This window comes from Asterias rubens, chromosome 2, assembly GCF_902459465.1.
Source record: "Asterias rubens chromosome 2, eAstRub1.3, whole genome shotgun sequence".
NCBI lineage: Eukaryota > Metazoa > Echinodermata > Asteroidea > Forcipulatida > Asteriidae > Asterias > Asterias rubens.
This window is the reverse complement of record NC_047063.1, coordinates 11,271,153-11,278,448: the sequence shown is the minus strand read 5'-3', so window position 1 is coordinate 11,278,448 and position 7,296 is coordinate 11,271,153.

The window sequence follows — 7,296 nt, the reverse complement described above, 5'->3', positions numbered from 1 at the left end:
CAAGAGAAAAGCATGGCCCATTGTTGAATAAAACAATGATTCACTTAATCTAAATAATGTGAACTTACCTTTCAGAGCTACTGTGCCAATTCTCACCAAACAATGCGTAATATAACCCGGTTCAATTACGGGTGACAGGTCCTAGTATATAGTAGATTAAAACAATGACCACTTCAATCAAACTCGTCTTAAGAACAATCTCTTACTCTTGGTCACTACTGAAGACGCTGTCTTCAGTGCACGTGAGAAATCAACACGTGCTGAGAGTATATACTTTGAAGTTAAATCTTCTGAGTAGTATTTTATGCCAAATTCGTAGCAGTAAAATTGCAGAGCCAAAAATGTAAGTGTTGACTGCGTAGTTGCCGTCGCCAACCTAAAAGATTTCAAAACTTGTGAGCAGCTAGCTATATAACAGATTCATGACCGACAGACTTGATTGTTACCGTGATTTTTTTTAAATCTAGAATAAGGGAGCTTGGTTAAAAAACGTGATTTTAACCAGCAGAACAAAATAGGTAGTTCGATACGGCGGTTTCAAGTAGCCCTATAGCCGAAAACAACAAAATCAATATACACGGAAGAATATGCAGCATTGAATTTCAAAGCTATCGATAACTTTTTTTCAGGGTTTCGTTAATTAAAGTACGGACCCGATGTACTGACTAGATCACGCGGCATCCTTAACTTATTTATTTATTTATTTATTTATTTATTTATTTGTTTCCGCAAAACCTCCATAAATAGAGAAGATAAAAAGATAAAACTACATCAAACTTACAATTAAGGGGACATAAATACGTATTTTGAGGAGCCATCTTAACAATGGACAAGGTCTGATTTGTATGAATTCATATTTTAAAGAAAAGTATGGGTTTACTAATGTTTCATAATTAATATCTTGTCAGTTCTTGAAATTTACCTCTTGTTACTTGCAAAGGAATAGACATCGCATAATTGAATTTGGGGCGAGTAAATCAGTGTTTATTACGTGACAATACACTTTTTTTGCGGTCGAAGCCTGTGTAGAGGATTGCAACTTTATTCAATGCTCCATTCTAAATATACCGTTGTTCAGCCTCAACTTTCACTGCTGGGACGGGGTTGGGTTTATAGCCATAATTATAAATTGGCAACAACACAGCTGTAAAATAAAAGGCTTTTCATCTGAAATTCCACGGTATAGGACTTGTACAAGCGTATGTGACTTGTACAAGCAGAAGAAAAAATATCATTCAATGTCAAGTTGAGTGACTCGTTGCTTTTTGGCAGCTGCACCCATTAAATCAATATCTACAGTGGGGGGGGTGGTTGAAAAGACGGTTGCTTTCAAAGCTAGCGACCACCTTCCCGTACCTCCATTAAGACTGCTCTGAAAATGAATATCTGGATGGCTCTCATGGAATGTGGTGGACCATTTAAAACCCTCCCAGCAGCTACTTGAACAGAACGAGATCCCCTATAATTCTTCAAAGCACATATGTTGAAGGAGTTTGTGAGCTGCTCATAGTAGATTTTCACGTCTCGAATATGGCTGGACGAGATATAACGTTAACCAGAGGGTTGCCTTTCATTGCTTTTAATGGCTCACAATACCACATTCTCTTGTGGCAGACTGAGATTAAAATGTCCCTTTGATCATTTGAAGCTCACTACTCATGTAGACAGGGAAGCCTGGACAATAGTAAAAACCATACATCCTTTCTTGTCTAGCCCTGGCTGCCAAAATAGGCCCTTTACGAAACCACGGCTTCGGATTTTGGATTCGGCTTCAGGCTCCGTCCTCTCGTCTGAAGCCCTGAGCACGTACGCAAAGCACGCGCAATTGTCAAAACAACCGCGGGCCATGTTTGCCTGAGCCGAATCTGGAGCCGCTCCTGTATATATGGTTTTGCTCCTATATATATGGTTTTGCTCCTATGTATATGGGTTTGCTCTTATATATATGGGTTTGCTCTTATATATATATGGGTTTGCTCTTATGTATATGGGTTTGCTCTTATATATATGGGTTTGCTCTTATATATATGGGTTTGCTCTTATATATATGGGTTTGCTCTTATATATATGGGTTTGCTCCTATATATATGGGTTTGCTCCTATATATATGGGTTTGCTCATTTAGTCATAAACGGCCCCTCATAAAAGTGGCTGTGCCAAGAAACCAGTGCAAGAGCTCTTTGATCCGCTAACAATATGATGACGACAGATGTATATCAGTTTAACATTGACCACTGAGTTACAGTATTACTCACCAGTGACTAGCACAGCAGAATCACTGGTCACCTCTGAAGGCGTTGACTACAGAGAAGAAACTGAGTACAGCCGCTGAGTTTGCCTTAGCAACTGATTCTAACTTTCGCGGTGACGGCGGCTGGAATATCGGCCTAATTAAAAGGTTGACATCCTGTCATCCTTTCTTGTTGACGGCGGCAAGGTCGGGTTCATAATATTGAAGTCAATTCTAGTTTAAAACCCTGTTATTTTTCCTTTATTTGTGACGGCGGCAAGGTTTGGCTTGACTACTGGTATAATTGCTCGGTTGAAACACTGTCAACTTCCATTATTGGTGACGGCAGCCATGTCAGGTTCAAATATCGGCATTGTTTCTAGTTTGAGACTCTGTCATTCTTACTTTATTAGTGACTGCGGCAAGATTGTGTTCAAATATTGGCATTGTTCCTAGATTGAAACTCTGTTGTTCTTACTTTCTTGGTAACGGCGGCAAGATTGGGTTTGAATATCGGCGTAAAATCTCAGTAGAAACCCTGTCGTTTTTCTTTTCTGAGTGACGGCGGCAACGTTGGGTTTGAAACATTGTCATTCTTTACTTTCTCACTTTCTTGGTAACGGCGGCAAAGTTGGGTTTGAATATCAGGCTAAATTATAGGTTGAACCCCTGTCACTTTCTTTGTGACAGCGGGAAGATTGGATTCAATTATCGGCCTAATTGCTAGGTTGAAACCCTGTCATTCTTTTCCTTTATTGGTGACGGCGGAAAGGTTTGGCTTGACTACTGGCCGTATTGCTAGGTTGAAACACTGTAAGTTCTTCCTTTTTTACGGTAACAAGAGACGTCTTGCATCAAGACTAGCGCGGAGTTTCCACTCACAATCGGTTATAAATGCTGGTCATTATCAACGGTTTAAACATCCCCACGTGACGCGCTCTCAACCAATAGGAATAGCGAAACTGTATGAGGTATTTATGAATACTGGTCTAATTGCAAGTTTGAAAACCCCTCTTTTTATCATCAATAACAACTTATCGTTTGAGGTGCCAGCGGGCAACTCTCACCAACTAAAATTAATCAAATTATTTTCTGCCCAATGCTTGCAACGGAATAAGCCATTTTGAGATATAGCGGACACAATACTACAACACTATTAGGTTTGGGTAAACTTGTGTCATTGAGTATGTTCGAGTCATATTGCCTCATCGGCAGTGATTCAGAATCCCCATTATGTCAAGCATTGATGAGAGTGCTCAGAAGTTCAAACAAAACAACAGCCACTTTGGTTCAATTCATCAATTATTGAGATGCTTCATTACGCTGCTACTACTCATCTCATGCTCAAAATTACTCATCCCATGCTCAATGTTATGCAACATTCCAGACAGAATACAAATAAACAAACTGATGGTGTGATCTTTTAGTGCTTTATTTACCATTACATTAAAAAGATACACACAGAGGAAAGATTACACAACTTGTGTAAAATATTACCTGTTTTAGATGTAGTGGGCGAACACCATAACTATTAGGTAAAACTTTACCCAACAGGCATTGGGTAATATCTTGCTTAATAGCTGTGTAAAAGTTTACATAAATATTGGGTAGTTTTCTTTACTGAATTGTTGGGTAAACCCACTCATGTAAAATATTACTTAATTGTGACGTAAGACTTTACCGCTTTACAATGTAAATAGTTGTGTAAAACTTTACATCAATATTGGGTATTTTTTTTTACTGAATTGCTGGGTATAAATCCACTCATGTAAAATAATTACTCAATTTTGAAGTATAGATTTTACCGATTTTTAATGTAAACTGTGTGCCTTTAAAACTGGTAATAATATACACAATGCTTGTGTTGAATACTAGCAAAGTGTTATTTCATGGAGTTTAGGGCTGTAATAAATGGACACATCATAAATACTGAGACTTGGCGACTACAACATGAATTTCAAGATAACAACTTTTTAATAAAAATTTAATGGTAATAAAACAATCCAAAACATCACATGTGCAAAATGGGGTTTTCTGTATGTTTCATAATCAGTCAACAATTTCAGTGAATTTAAAAAATTACAAAAAATCTACCTAATTGGCAAGGTCAGAATAAATACTTCCAGGCTAACACAGTTTAAACTGTAAGGTTGTTCCATAAATCAAAACTATCACAACTATCACATCTCTTATGATTTTGATACTTTATTGCAAACAATTTGTGCAAGAACTTCTTTAACTACAATGCTTCTGGAATGGTCAAATTACATTAATTGGCAAGGTCAGAATAAATACTTCCAGGCTAACACAGCTTAAAGAAGAACTCCAAGGTCAAATTCAATTTTGGGTTTGAACAATTTGTATGGGGAATTATTGGTTTATCCTAATTGTCGCTAAGCAATCAAAACGGTGTTGAATTTGACATTTTGACAAATTTGACAAAAACTGGAAGGGTATTGAATACAAATTTGAATTTGACCTTTGAGTTCCTATTTAAACTGTAAGGTTGTTCCATAAATCCAAACTATCACAACTATCACATCTCTTATGATTTTGATACGTATTTGCAAACATTTTGTGCAAGAACTTTCACTGCACCACCCGAGTTTCTGAAAACCAATTTTTCAAGATTCTTGCAGTAAACAACTGGAATCGTAGTTCAATTTTTAACAGATAGCTTAATATTTATGCACAATTTTTTACCCTTTTGGTAATGTTTGTATAAAAGTACAAGCTCCCATTGGGAACAATAATCAGCTCTCGAATATTTTTTTGTAAGGATAAAATGGACACAATAGCTTTTCAAGGCTTTTATCTGGCTCAATGCTCATACTAATTAAATGCGAAGGCGTTAGTTTTCGACAATATCATCAATCATTAATGATGAATAAATACAGTTTCCTTTGTGCTTACTAATTAGTATGAGCTAAATTATTTCATCGAAGCTAATGACGATGAAATAATTTAGCTCATACCAATTAGTAAACACAAAGGAAACTGTATTTATTCATCATTAATATTGATATTGTCGAAAACTAACGCCTTCGCATTTAATTAGTTTGAGCATTGAGTCAGATTAAAGCCTTGAAAAGCTATTGTGTCCATTTTATCCTTCCAAAAAATATTCGAGAGCCGATTATTGTTCCCAATGGGAGCTTGTACTTTTATACAAACATTACCGAAAGGGTAAAAAATTGTGCATAAATATTAAGCTATCTTTTAAAAATTGAACTACGATTCCAGTTATTTACTGCAAGAATCTTGAAAAATTGGTTTTCAGAAACTCGGGCGGTGCAGGGACTAGAGGGTTAACTACAATGCTTCTGGAATGGTCAAATTACATTAATTGGCAAGGTCAGAATAAATACTTCCAGGCTAACACAGCTTAAAGAAGAACTCCAAGGTAAAAATTCAATTTTGGGTTTGAACAATTTGTATGGGGAATTATTGGTTTATCCTCATTGTCGCTAAGCAATCAAAACGGCGTTGAATTTGACATTTTGACAAATTTGACAAAACTGGAAGGGTGTTGAATACAAATTTGAATTTGACCTTTGAGTTCCTATTTAAACTGTAAGGTTGTTCCATAAATCCAAACTATCACAACTATCACATCTCTTATGATTTTGATACGTATTTGCAAACATTTTGTGCAAGAACTTTCACTGCACCACCCGAGTTTCTGAAAACCAATTTTTCAAGATTCTTGCAGTAAACAACTGGAATCGTAGTTCAATTTTTAACAGATAGCTTAATATTTATGCACAATTTTTTACCCTTTTGGTAATGTTTGTATAAAAGTACAAGCTCCCATTTGGAACAATAATCAGCTCTCGAATATTTTTTTGTAAGGATAAAATGGACACAATAGCTTTTCAAGGCTTTTATCTGGCTCAATGCTCATACTAATTAAATGCGAAGGCGTTAGTTTTCGACAATATCATCAATCATTAATGATGAATAAATACAGTTTCCTTTGTGCTTACTAATTAGTATGAGCTAAATTATTTCATCGAAGCTAATGACGATGAAATAATTTAGCTCATACCAATTAGTAAACACAAAGGAAACTGTATTTATTCATCATTAATATTGATATTGTCGAAAACTAACGCCTTCGCATTTAATTAGTTTGAGCATTGAGTCAGATTAAAGCCTTGAAAAGCTATTGTGTCTTTTATCCGTCCAAAAAAATATTCGAGAGCCGATTATTGTTCCCAATGGGAGCTTGTACTTTTATACAAACATTACCGAAGGGTAAAAAATTGTGCATAAATATTAAGCTATCTTTTAAAAATTGAACTACGATTCCAGTTATTTACTGCAAGAATCTTGAAAAATTTGCGGTGCAGGGACTAGAGGGTTAACTACAATGCTTCTGGAATGGTCAAATTACATTAATTGGCAAGGTCAGAATAAATACTTCCAGGCTAACACAGCTTAAAGATGAACTCCAAGGTAAAAATTCAATTTTGGGTTTGAACAATTTGTATGGGGAATTATTGGTTTATCCTCATTGTCGCTAAGCAATCAAAACGGCGTTGAATTTGACATTTTGACAAATTTGACAAAACTGGAAGGGTGTTGAATACAAATTTGAATTTGACCTTTGAGTTCCTATTTAAACTGTAAGGTTGTTCCATAAATCCAAACTATCACAACTATCACATCTCTTATGATTTTGATACGTATTTGCAAACATTTTGTGCAAGAACTTCTTTAACTACAATGCTTATGGAATGGTCAACATTAATCAGATGCATCATGAGATGAACAGTAAGCCCTGAACTCTCGAATAGTGCTGCTCTTCACACCGCCTTTGAGTTCAAACACAACCAATTCAATGAACTCCCAAACGCCAGAACACTCCTCCTGGTAGCTCAAGTCGAAGACAAAATGTGTTTTGAAACACACATCCAGTGCTTTCACAAGGGATGACTGTTCAAATGCATTTGCTCAAAAATTACGAACACTTGCTGTGGAGCCAGTGCAGACCCACCTAATATCAGCATGGTTGCGATCTGGTGTCCCTGTTGATGTCTTTCAAATACTGGTCCAAACTTGTG